The sequence below is a fragment of the Tamandua tetradactyla genome, chromosome X (assembly GCF_023851605.1).
Source record: "Tamandua tetradactyla isolate mTamTet1 chromosome X, mTamTet1.pri, whole genome shotgun sequence".
Classification (NCBI taxonomy): Eukaryota; Metazoa; Chordata; class Mammalia; order Pilosa; family Myrmecophagidae; genus Tamandua; species Tamandua tetradactyla.
Window position 1 is genome coordinate 47,091,931 of NC_135353.1, and position 11,398 is coordinate 47,103,328.

Consider the following 11,398-nt stretch of genomic DNA (forward strand, 5'->3'; position numbering starts at 1 on the left):
ACCTCACGACTTCATTTGAAATCTCTCAACCACTGAAGCTTGATCTTGTTTTATTTCTTTTCCTCACTTTAGTCAAGAAGGCTTTCTCAATCCCCTGTTGCCAGGGCCAAGCTCATCCATGGAAGTCATGTCCCAAGTTGCCAGGGAGATTCACACCCCTGGGAGTCATGTCCTACATGGGGGGAGGGCAGTGAGTTCACCTGCAGAGTTGGCTTAGAGAGAGAGGCCACATCTGGGCAACAAAAGAGCTTCTCTGGGGGTGACTCTTAGGTATAATCATAAGTAGACTTAGCCTATCCTTTGTAGGAATAAGTTTCATAGGGGCAAGCCCCAATATCGAGGGTTTGGTCCATCAAATTGGCAGTCCCCACTGCTTGTGAGAATGTCAGATCTTCTTTAAGTGGGTAAGGCTAATATTTCCACTTTTTCCCCCATTCCCTCAAGGAGATGCTGTAAATACTTTTTAATTTTCTGCCCAGATTACTCTGAGATGTATCGGGGTATTACACTAACCTATACAAACCAACAAGATCTCACTCCTTATTCAAGTTTCCATGTAATTATGGTGTTTGAATAAGTTGACCATACATGTTAAATTAGATATTGTGCTATCAAAAATATAAATTTTGCTCCAAATAAACATATCTTCCTTTGGTCTCACTTGAAAGTTGATGTTTTAATATACACTTGCTATATATTTTACTTGCTTACTTTGTTTCTTGTCTCCTACTAGTAGCTCTATGAAGGCAGGGAGTTCTGTTTGTTTTGTTCACTGAGGTGTCTTCAGTTCCTAGAACTTGCATTAATGTCGAACATTCATTACAATCAATGACTCAAGCCGGGTGTGTCTAACTTCAAACCTCATCCTGTGACTTGTACCCTGCAGTACAAATGAGAGCACATTTTTATAATTGTACTGTTAACCATAGTCCATGGTTTAACTTAAGGTTCACTGCTTATGTTGTAATGAGTACTCAATCAATGTTTGTTAATCTCCCAGACAGACTGGTAAGTGAAAAACACAAGTTACAGAACAATGAAAATAGTGTAACCTCATTTATGTAAAAGAACACCCACAAAGAATCACTCTAGATCTCTCTAGATGTCTCTTTCTAGATCTCTCTATATAGATCTTCCTGCATATGTTCTGTGTATGCATATATATATATGCACATGGGTGTAAATGCACGGAACAGGATCTTGAGGGCTCACACCAAATATATAACAGTAATCTTCCCAGAGAAGGGCCTGGAGATGAGAAAAGAATGCCAAAGGAGACTTCAGCTATATCTATAATGTTTTCATTTATTCCAAGGAAAATGTATTCATGTACTACTTTGTGTAACTTAAAAAAATAAAAATTTATCATGGACAGAACAGCACTCAGATATATATCTGAATGTGGTTAAAAGGGAAAAAGTTAGGTTGTATATATGTTACCAGAATAAAAATTAAAATAAAAATCCACAGAATTGCACAACACAAACAGTGAACCCTAAGTTAAACCCTGGACTATAGTTAGTGCAATTATGAAAATGCTTTCATTTGTACTGCCGGGTACAAGTCACAGAATGAGCTTTGATGTTAGACACACCCGGCTTGAATCATTGATTGTAATGAATATTCGACAGTAATGCAAGGTATTAGTGGTGGGGTGGTGTACAGGAATCCTGTATTTTATGCATGATTGTTCTACAAACCCACAACTTCTCTAATAAAGAAAAAAAACAAATCAATTAATTATATCATTTCTTGAAAGTGAACAGAAAGAATTTGAAGGACTCAATAATTGTTAAAAGCCATCCCTAAGCCTGGGGCTTGTGGACAACCTCCAGGACCCCACCCCCACCCCCATCCCAAACATTCATTCATCACACATGATGCTTTTGCAGTACCTGCTCTGTCAAGCATTGGGGTTATGGCAGTGAACTAGAGAAAGCCCTTTCTTCTTATCTTTCTGATGGGAGAGCCAGAGCCCTCCAGCTGTTCAGCAAGGAGGGCTCTGGCTCTCCAGTTGAAAGTTTCTCTCTCAGTCGAAGGTCTTGATTCTGCAGCCATGAAGACCTGACTTGGGAATCCTTCCTTTTAGAACCTGTGATAAGCCATCTTCTCATTTGCCTAGGGTATGAGTATACGGATCGTAGCTAACATATATGGAGCCTAGAGGGAGGTTTTCTCGACCTAACCCCATGCGACTCCCTGCCCAGTCTGTGGTAGGCTCTCACCACAGCCCTTTGACTCCTTTCTGCCCAGCCTGAAGTCACAGGATCCAAGTGGATGGGGTCGTTCCTTCACCTCTTGCTCTCCTGACCATGAGCAGGCCCCTTGCCCTCTCTTCAGCTCACTCTTTGAAGGTCCAAAAGCCTTCCATTTTGTACCAATTCACTGTCACAAAGGGCAGTCTCATGTGCTGTTTTATCCAGAGCTTGGGCTGCCCTCCTCTCGTCTTTTTTTTTTTTTTTTTTTTTTTTTGCCGGAGTGGAGAGAGCTTTATTGTGGAAACGCTGAGTTGACAGAAGTCTGAAAAAACAACATTCAACTTATTTACCACAGATAGGGGTTCCGGTCTCCCATGCACATCTCTACTACTCTCCCTTTGTCTCAGGTCTATTTACCTTCAACAATCATTTCCTATGTCTGGCTACGTGCCTGCAACCAGCCGCAGAAAAGACATGCTTCTTCAGGGTGACCTGGACTACATACATAGTCTGTTCCCATGACATAACTCCTAGGCACTAGGAATTACTAATTCCTCGGCCCCTCTTCTTGCAGAGCACTCTGGGTACCCGATTGCTCGGTGGAGACTTCAGCTGCAACTACAGGGGAGACCTCAGGCATTCTCTCTGGTGGGGGGCCACTCTCTTCTCGGAGATGGCCGTGATAGAGCCGGCGGAGGCGGGACAGCTCTCTTTCTGGTGGCTGTTTCCAGCTGTACCATGGGTACCAGGGATCCCCTGAAACCACGGTGGAGGCTGGTGGAGTACGACTCACAGCTCCATGAGAGGTACTGAAGTCAAGGTCCCGAGGTTCAACCTGGGGAATGTGGTATCTGAGGAGACCATGATCCCTGGCTTTCTGGATGGCTTGGGTCAAGTTCTTGTGCTGCTTCATACAGACCCCTGTATAGGGAGCATGGAAGATGATACCTGTGTGGGCACAAACAAACTGTTCCAAGAGCTTCACATTCCGAAAGTCGACATGCAACTTCTGATCCCGGCAGATGGGGCAGGGATTCCCAGCAACTTTATTCTTATGGATACACATTTTTCGAGTCCGCTGTGGAGGTACACCACCTTTGTGATTGCGACGGTAATCAGCCCAGACGCGGCGAGAACCGTAGTGATTTTGGTATTCTTCTGAGTCCAAATATTTCCAGGGTTCATCCTTATAAGGAGAAATAGGAGCTGGGGGCAAAAAGTCTTTATCAGAGGTGACTTTGGTGCAGAGTACCTGGAGTGGAACCTGAACTCCGTAGGCACCTCTGAGGAGTGGAACCTTAGGAAGCCGCCTCAGCAGCGTGTTCAATAAGCTTAATATTTTTATTGATAAAACTTAACATACAAACATTCCATACATGGTGTACAATCAATGGCTCACAATATTATCACACAGTTGTATATTCATCACCATAATCATTTTTTGTTCCCCTTATTATTTATTTATTTTTAATCCATATACTTTACTCATCTGTTCATACTGTAGATAAAAGAAGCATCAGACACAAGGTTTTAACAATCACACAGTCACATTGTGTAAACTATATCATTATACAATCATCTTTAAGAAACATGGCTACTGGAACACAGCTCTACATTTTCAGGCAGTTCCCTCCAGTTTTTCCAATATACCTTAACAACAAAGGTGATATCTACGTAATGCGTAAGAATAACCTCCAGGATAACCTCTGGACTCTCTTTGAAACCTCTCAGCCATTGATGCTTTATTTGGTCTCATTTTGTTCTTCCCCCTTATGGTCTAGAAGGTTTTCTCAATCCCTTGATGCTGAGTCCCAGCTCATTCTATGATTTCTGTCCCATGTTGCCAGGAAGGTCCACACCCCTGGGAGTCATGTCCCACGTAGACAGGGGGAGGGCAGTGAGTTTTCGTGTCGTGTTGGCTGGAGAGAGAGGCCACAGCTGAGCAACAAAAGAAGTTCTCTTGGGGGTAACTCTTAAGCCTAATTTTAAGTAGTCTTAGCCTATCCTTTGCGGGGTTAAGTTTCATATGAACACAGCAAACATTGGGGGCTCAGCTTATGACTTTGGTTGTCTCCACTGTTTGTGAGAATATCAAGAATTCTCCACTTGCAGAAGTTGAATTTCCCCCTTTCTCGTTATTCCCCCAAGGGGATTTTGCAAATACTTTTTTATTCACAGTTCAAATCACTCTGGGATTTATCGGGGCATCTGTTCTAGTTTGCTAGCTGCTGGAATGCAATATACCAGAAACGGAATGGCTTTTAAGAAGGGAAATTTAATGAGTTGCTAGTTTATAGTTCTAAGGTTGAGAAAATGTCCCAATTAAAACAAGTCTAAAGAAATGTCCAATCAAAGGCATCTACGGAAAGATACCTTGGTTCAAGAAGGCCGATGAAGTTCAGGGTTTCTCTCTCAAGTGAGAAGGCACATGGTGAATACAGTCAGGGCTTCTCTCTGAGCTGGAAGGGCACATGGCGAACACGGCATCATCTGCTAGCTTTCTCTCCTGGCTTCCTATTTCATGAAGCTCCCCGGGAGGCGTCTTCCTTCTTCATCTCCAAAGATTGCTGGCTGGTGGACTCTCTGCTTTGTAGTGTTGTTCTCTCTGAATCTCTCTGAATCCCTCATTCTCCAAAGTATTTCCTCTTTTATAGGACTTTAGAAACTAATCACGACCCACCCAAATGGGTGGAGACATGTCGTCCCTTAATCCAGTTTAACAACCATTCTTGACTAAATCACATCACCTAGGGAGATGATCTCATTACAGTTTCAAACATACAGTATTGAATAGAGATTATTCTACCTTTATGAAATGGGATTTATATTAAAACATGGCTTTTCTTAGGGGGCATACTTCCTTTCAAACCAGCACAGCATCATTGTGGACAAACCTACAAAATCTCATGCCCTACTCAAGGTTCCACCATGATCATTTTTTAGAACATTTGCATCACTCCAGAAAAATGAATGAAAAGAAAAAACTCATACATACTATACTTCTCTCCCTTCCCTCTAATTGACCACTAGTATTTCCATCTACCTAATTTATTTTAACCTTTGTTCTCCCTATTATTTGTTTATTTTTAATCTATATTTTTTACTCATCTGTCCATACCCTTGATAAAAGAAGCATCAGATACAAGGTTTTCACAATCACACAGTCACATTGCAAAATCTATATTGTCATACAATCATCTTTAAGAAACAAGGCTATTGGAACACAGGTCTTCAGTTTCAGGTACTCCCCTCCAGCCATTTCAATATACCATAAACTAGAAAGGGATATCTATATAATGTGTAAGAATAGCCTCCAGGATAACCTCTCGACTCTGAAATCTCTCAGCCACTGACACTTTATTTTGTCTCATTTTGCTCTTCCCCCTTTGGTTGAGAAGGTTTTCTCAATCCCTTGATGCTGAGTCCCAGCTCATCCCAGGATTTCTGTCCCACATTGTCTTAGGCATAATTTTAAGTAGGCTTAGCCTATCTTTTGCAGCAATAAGTTTCATAGGGGTGACCCCCAAGATCGAGGGCTGAGCCTATTGATTTGGTTGTCCCCACTGTTTGTGAGAATATCAGAAATTCTCCAAATGGGGAAGTTGACAATTTCCCTTTTTCTCCCCATGGGGAACTTTGCATATACTTTTTTTCCCCATTGGGAACTTTGCATATACTTCTTTATTCACTGCCCAAATCACTCTGGGATATATCAGGGCATCACACTAACCTGGACAAACCAATGAAATCTCATGCCCTATTCAAGATTCCATGTACTTATGGTGTTCAACTAAACTGACCATACAAGTTAAATTTGGCAATGCACTACCAAATATAAATTTTGCACCAATAAATATTTTTCTCCTTAGTCTCACAATGAAGTTGAAGTTTTAAAATATGACGATATCATCCTTCACCCTTTATTCTGATTTATCTTAGTCATTCATATTGCTACTCTAAGTCTGATCATTTTTTCAATTTTTTTAACAGTTGCTGAATGGGGTAGTGCTGACTTTCATAGATTCAGAGCTCTAATTCAGGGTCTCAGGTGTCACATAAATATCCAAAGTTTCTGGGAATGACCAGGGTTATATACAAATAGCTCAGTATCTCAGAATTTAGAAATAACAGCTACACCTCATGAATATATGTGACTGCTGAAAGAGCTTACAATCTAGGACCCTTTATAATAAGCCCCAACCTGGTAAACGATGCTCTCAACTTTAGTTCACCAAATTTTTATCTTAGAGTTAGTCCTTATGATTGAGGCATGATAATATTTTTCTTCTGCCCTCATCTCCTCTTCGCATTTACCTCCTTCAAGGCAGTGCCTCAAACTACCACACTGTGCAGATGCCTCTTGATGGGCTCAACTGAAAAACCCATGCGCAGCACCACCTTTAGCAAAGCCAGGGAAGGAATTGTGGCCTCAGAGTTCTCTCTGCCACCATCCTGGGCAGCCTCTAAGTCCAAGCCCTCACCATATGCCTTGTGACCTCATGCTGCCTGCTGGCTGTGCTGGGCCACCCTCAGGGTTCCTCAGCTCCGTTCAGAGAACTGCTCTCTGCTTGGGACCTGGTTTAGAAGCCCAGCCCCCACCCCTACCCCGGTTTCTCTTTGAGGGATCTCTTGCCCCTGGGTTTGCGGCTCCTCATTTTGTCCATGTGAAGACAATCTTAACAAGGTCTATGTATCTACAGGGGGGCCTAGTGGTTACAGATGCAGACCTTGGACGCCTTTGCATGGGTTCAATGATCAACTTTACTAGCTGGATGACCTTGGGTAAGTTGCATAAACTGTGCTCTGTGCTTCAGCTTCCTCATTTGGAGAATGGGGATGATAATGATAGCTACTTCACGGGGTGGTAGTGACCTTTAAATGGTTTATTTATTGCCTGTTAGTACTCAAAAAAACAATGTCAGGCACATAGGAGGTGCTCAATACAAGGAGGCTGTTATTTTCATTTTATTAATAACAGATTTCATCTCATTTAATGGTTATAACAATGCTGCAGGGTACAATGGGCAGAATGGGCTTTGGAGTCAGATGGACCTGGTTTGGATCCCAGCTTAGAGACTTAACTGTATGACCTTGTAAGCCACTTCATGTCTCTGCCTCAGCTTCCTCATCTATAAAAGAAGAGATGAGCCTACTTCATACGATTGCCCTAAGAATTAAAACTGTTCCTCCAAAGACAGCACATGGCATGATGTCTGACATGTGGCAAGCCTCAGTTAAATGGGAGCTGGGTTTTGCTTTGTTTTGTTTGATGATCCTGATTTGGCAGTCTCCTTTCTGGCCCTTCTGGCCCTCTCCATGGAGCTTGTTTCTTCAGCTGTTATTGAGAGAGCAGTGATCAACCCTCCCCTCCTGCCAATGGAACTGCTCAGCCTCCCCACTCCTTTTGGCCCTTGTCTGATGGGCTGTGATGGGTGCCCAGCCGGGCAGTTGCTGGCCATGCCCACCCTGCAGCCCCTTTTCCAGCACCTGGGCACCTCAGCTCTTCCAGGGTTGAAACTTGACCTTGGGGCTCTGGAGCTTGGCTTTGGTGAGTGCCAGCTCTATTTATCACCAGCTTGTTGAGATGGTGTAGGTTGAGATGTGCACCTTGCCTTGCAGTTCCAGGTCCCAGGTGAGGAGGAGGCTGCAGCAGGAATGTGCTTCCCATTTCTAGGCCTGGAAGTGACATTCCTCTGCTCCATTCATTGTCATGTAGGAAAGGTTTGTGAGCTGTTTTCTCCAGAACCTGTGTGGCTTTCCCCATTCTCACTCAGCCTAGCTTGTCACTTCCCTCCTTCAAGCCAGCACCTTGAACAGCCATCCTAGATGGATGTCTCTGACAGAGCCCCAATGTGACAAGTGCTGCCTTGGAGGCTCTTTGGTCTGCCCCCTTTGCCTGTCCCTGCCCAGCAACCACTCTGAGAATTCTAGTGCTTCCCAAGGCAGCCCTTGCTCATGGTTTCTGTCCCCCTAGCCCAATCGTCTTTTCTGGGGCAGAACCACACATTCAGAAATTATTGGATCCCGTGCCCCTGCCGTGCCCTTCACGGGGCTTGAGACTCCCAGGTCATTTCCTCTGCAAGCCTGGCTGGCCACCAGCTGGCCACCTCTGGAGCCAACTCTAGAGAGGGTGACCTGCCAAGGGCTGGCCTGGATTGTTATTGAGAGAGGAACAGCAGTCCCTCTCCCATGCAAACATTGGTTTCCACACTCACGAGTGTACATGCCTTAGAAATTTACCACCCCAACTCCTTGCACTTTGAAAACTGGCAGCCAAGGAGATGGGGAAAGAACTTATTATGATTGAAGTTTGAGGTCTACCAGACTCTGTGTGACCTTGGACAATCACTAAATCTCTCTGAGACTCCATTTTCTCATCTAAACAATGGGTGTGAAAGGAATTACTTTATTATCTCACAGCCTTTTGTGGGGATCAAATGAGAAAATGGCTGTGAACACACATGGTAAAGGATGTTGGTCATAGGGGCTGCCATGTGGGAGCAGGATTTCCTATGATGCAACGTGCTGATTTATTTTTGTGGGAACACATAAAATTTGCCATTGATCTACCTTTGAAGTGCTCAAAGATTTTGCTCAAGCACGTGTCCCCTCCTGTTTCTGCAGCATTTATCTCTCTCCTAATTACAGCACTGCCATCTCAGCATTTGAGCGAATATTATAATGTTTCGTCTCTTTAAAAAATCATATACATTTATTCTTATCCTTATTTTTTTTGGAGTAATGAAAATGTTCAAAAATCTATTGAGATGATGAATACACAGCTATATTATGATACTATGATCAAATGATTGTAAATTTGGATGATTATATGGTATGTGAATATATAATATAGTTCAATAAAATTGCATTTAAAAAACCCCATAAGCTTCTTGACCTAATATCCTCATCTACCCACCACCCCATTTCTGTGTCCTCCTTTGTAACAAGACTCCCTAAAATTCAAGTTGTCTTTTCTGGCAGCCTCTATTTTCTCATCTCCCATTGTCTCTCTTTTTTTAAAATATTTTTATTGGGAAATCTTCACACACATACTGTCTATACATGGTGTACACTCAATGGCTCAGAATATCGTCACATAGTTGTGTATTCATCACCATGTCTCTCGAACACGTTCCAATAAAGTTCACAACCCCACCAAGTCGCAGAACCCACACTGGCCAAGGTTCGATCAGCTGTCTAAATTGTAAGGCCCTGTGCAAAATGAAAATATGGAACTGTGCTGGTTTGAAAGGATGCATGTCCCCTAGAAAAGCCATGTTAATCCTAATCCCATTTTGAAAAGGCAGCTGTTTCTTCTAATCCCTATTCAGTACTGCATGTTTGAAACTGTACTTAAATCATCTCCCTGGAGATGTGATCTAATCAAGACTGGGTGTTAAGATGGATTATGAAGAGGCGTGTCTCCACCCATTTGGGTGGGGTCTTGATTAGTTTCTGAAGTTTTATAAAAGAGGAAACATTTTGGAGAAGGAGAGAGATTCGGAGAGAGCAGAGAATGCTGCAGCACCACGAAGCAGAGAGTTCATGAGCCAGCGACCTTGGGAGATGAAGAAGGAAAACGCCTCCCTGGGAGCTTCATGAAACCAGAAGCCAGGAAAGAAAGTTACTAGATGACGCCATGTTCACCATGTGCCCTTCCAGCCGAGAGAGAGACGCCCTGACCGTGATCACCATGTTCCTTCTCACTTAAGAGAGAAACTGAACTTCATCGGCATTCTTGAACCAAGATATCATTTACTGGATGCCTTTGATTGGACATTTCTATAGAATTGCTTTAATTGGGACATTATCTTGGCCTTAGAACTGTAAACTAGCAACTTATTAAAATCCCCTTTTTAAAAGCCATTCTGTTTCTGGTATATTGCATTCCGGCAGCTAACAAACTAGAACAGGCACCCCTTGTCCAATAATTACAAAGAATTTCAAGACAGAGATAGAAGAGCACCAGAGCAAGCACAGGTCCAGCATACATGAAGCTGGCCCTGGGCCAAGGTCGTCCATACCCTCCCTCTGTGTTGTCAACTCACGTGGTCAGTTTTGACTCCTCATCATTCTGGGCCTCTTGTCAGCATTTGATATAATCACTTGGGAAAAGTTACAAAGCAAGAGTTGCCAAGAGTTGCTTCCTCTCAAGAGTTGCCAAGAGGACCAAGTGACATACAGTCCTTCTAGAAATTTTGCTTCCTTTGCTTCTAGAACACCAAGCTCTGTTGGTTTCCTTTGATCTCACTAGCCAGTCAGTCAGTCCTCAGAGCCTTTTGCTGGCTCCTCCTTTCTCCATCCTCTAGAGGTTAGAGAGACACAGGGCTCAAATGGCTTCTCTCTCTGCGCTCACTCCCTTGGGTTCTCATCTGGTCTCAGAACTTTAAGTGGCCCCTCTATACAGACATCTGCCGCTCTTATCTCTGCTCTAAGTTCCTGACACACATATCCAACTGTTTCCTCAACAGTTCCCCCTGGAAGGCTAATAGACTTCTGGATATTAGCATGTCCAAAATGAAATCCCCTCCTGAGCTTCCCTTCCAAAGTGGCTCCTTTCTGTCTTCACCACCTCACTTAATGGCAACTCCATCTTTCCACTTGCCTGTGTGACAACCTAGGAGTCATTCTTAACTCCTCTCTCTCCTCTCACACCCAACATGCAATCTTCAGCAAACACTTCCCATCCTACTTAGAATGAGATCTCCACTCTTTGCCATGACCTACAAGGCCCTGCTATCTCACCCATACCATCTCCTATCAATCTCCCTCCACCTCCAACCCTCACTCAGGCTGCTCCAGCCCCTTTCCCCTCCTCCAGCCTTCTTGTTCATTAATTAAGCCAAGCAAGCTTCTGCCTTTGCACTTGTGGTTCCTTCTTGGCGGGATCTTTCCCCATTCATCTGCGAGGTTTGAGGTTTACCTCCTCACTTCGTTCAGTTTTGTGTAAATGTGCTTGATAAGGTAGGTCTTTCCTGAGCCGTCACCACATCTAAAATAGCCCCCTTTGGGCCCTTTCTGTCCTCTTCCTGTGCTTTTTTATTATTATCCATAGGCATACCGTAGACATTTTTTCTCCCATGTCTATCTTCCCAACTGAAACGCGTGCTCCATGAGTTTAGAGACTTGGTTTGTTCACTGCTTTCATCCCAGACACTTAGCACAGGGCCTAGAACATATATGCTGATTCAAAGAATGAA

At 43.4% G+C, this 11,398-nt stretch overlaps 1 pseudogene; it reads right to left on the reverse strand.

The window, feature by feature from the left end:
* Positions 1-2,468: 2,468 nt before the first annotated feature.
* Positions 2,469-6,853, reverse strand: LOC143671809 (small ribosomal subunit protein mS40 pseudogene; annotated as a pseudogene).
* Between the last annotated feature and the right edge of the window lie 4,545 nt (positions 6,854-11,398).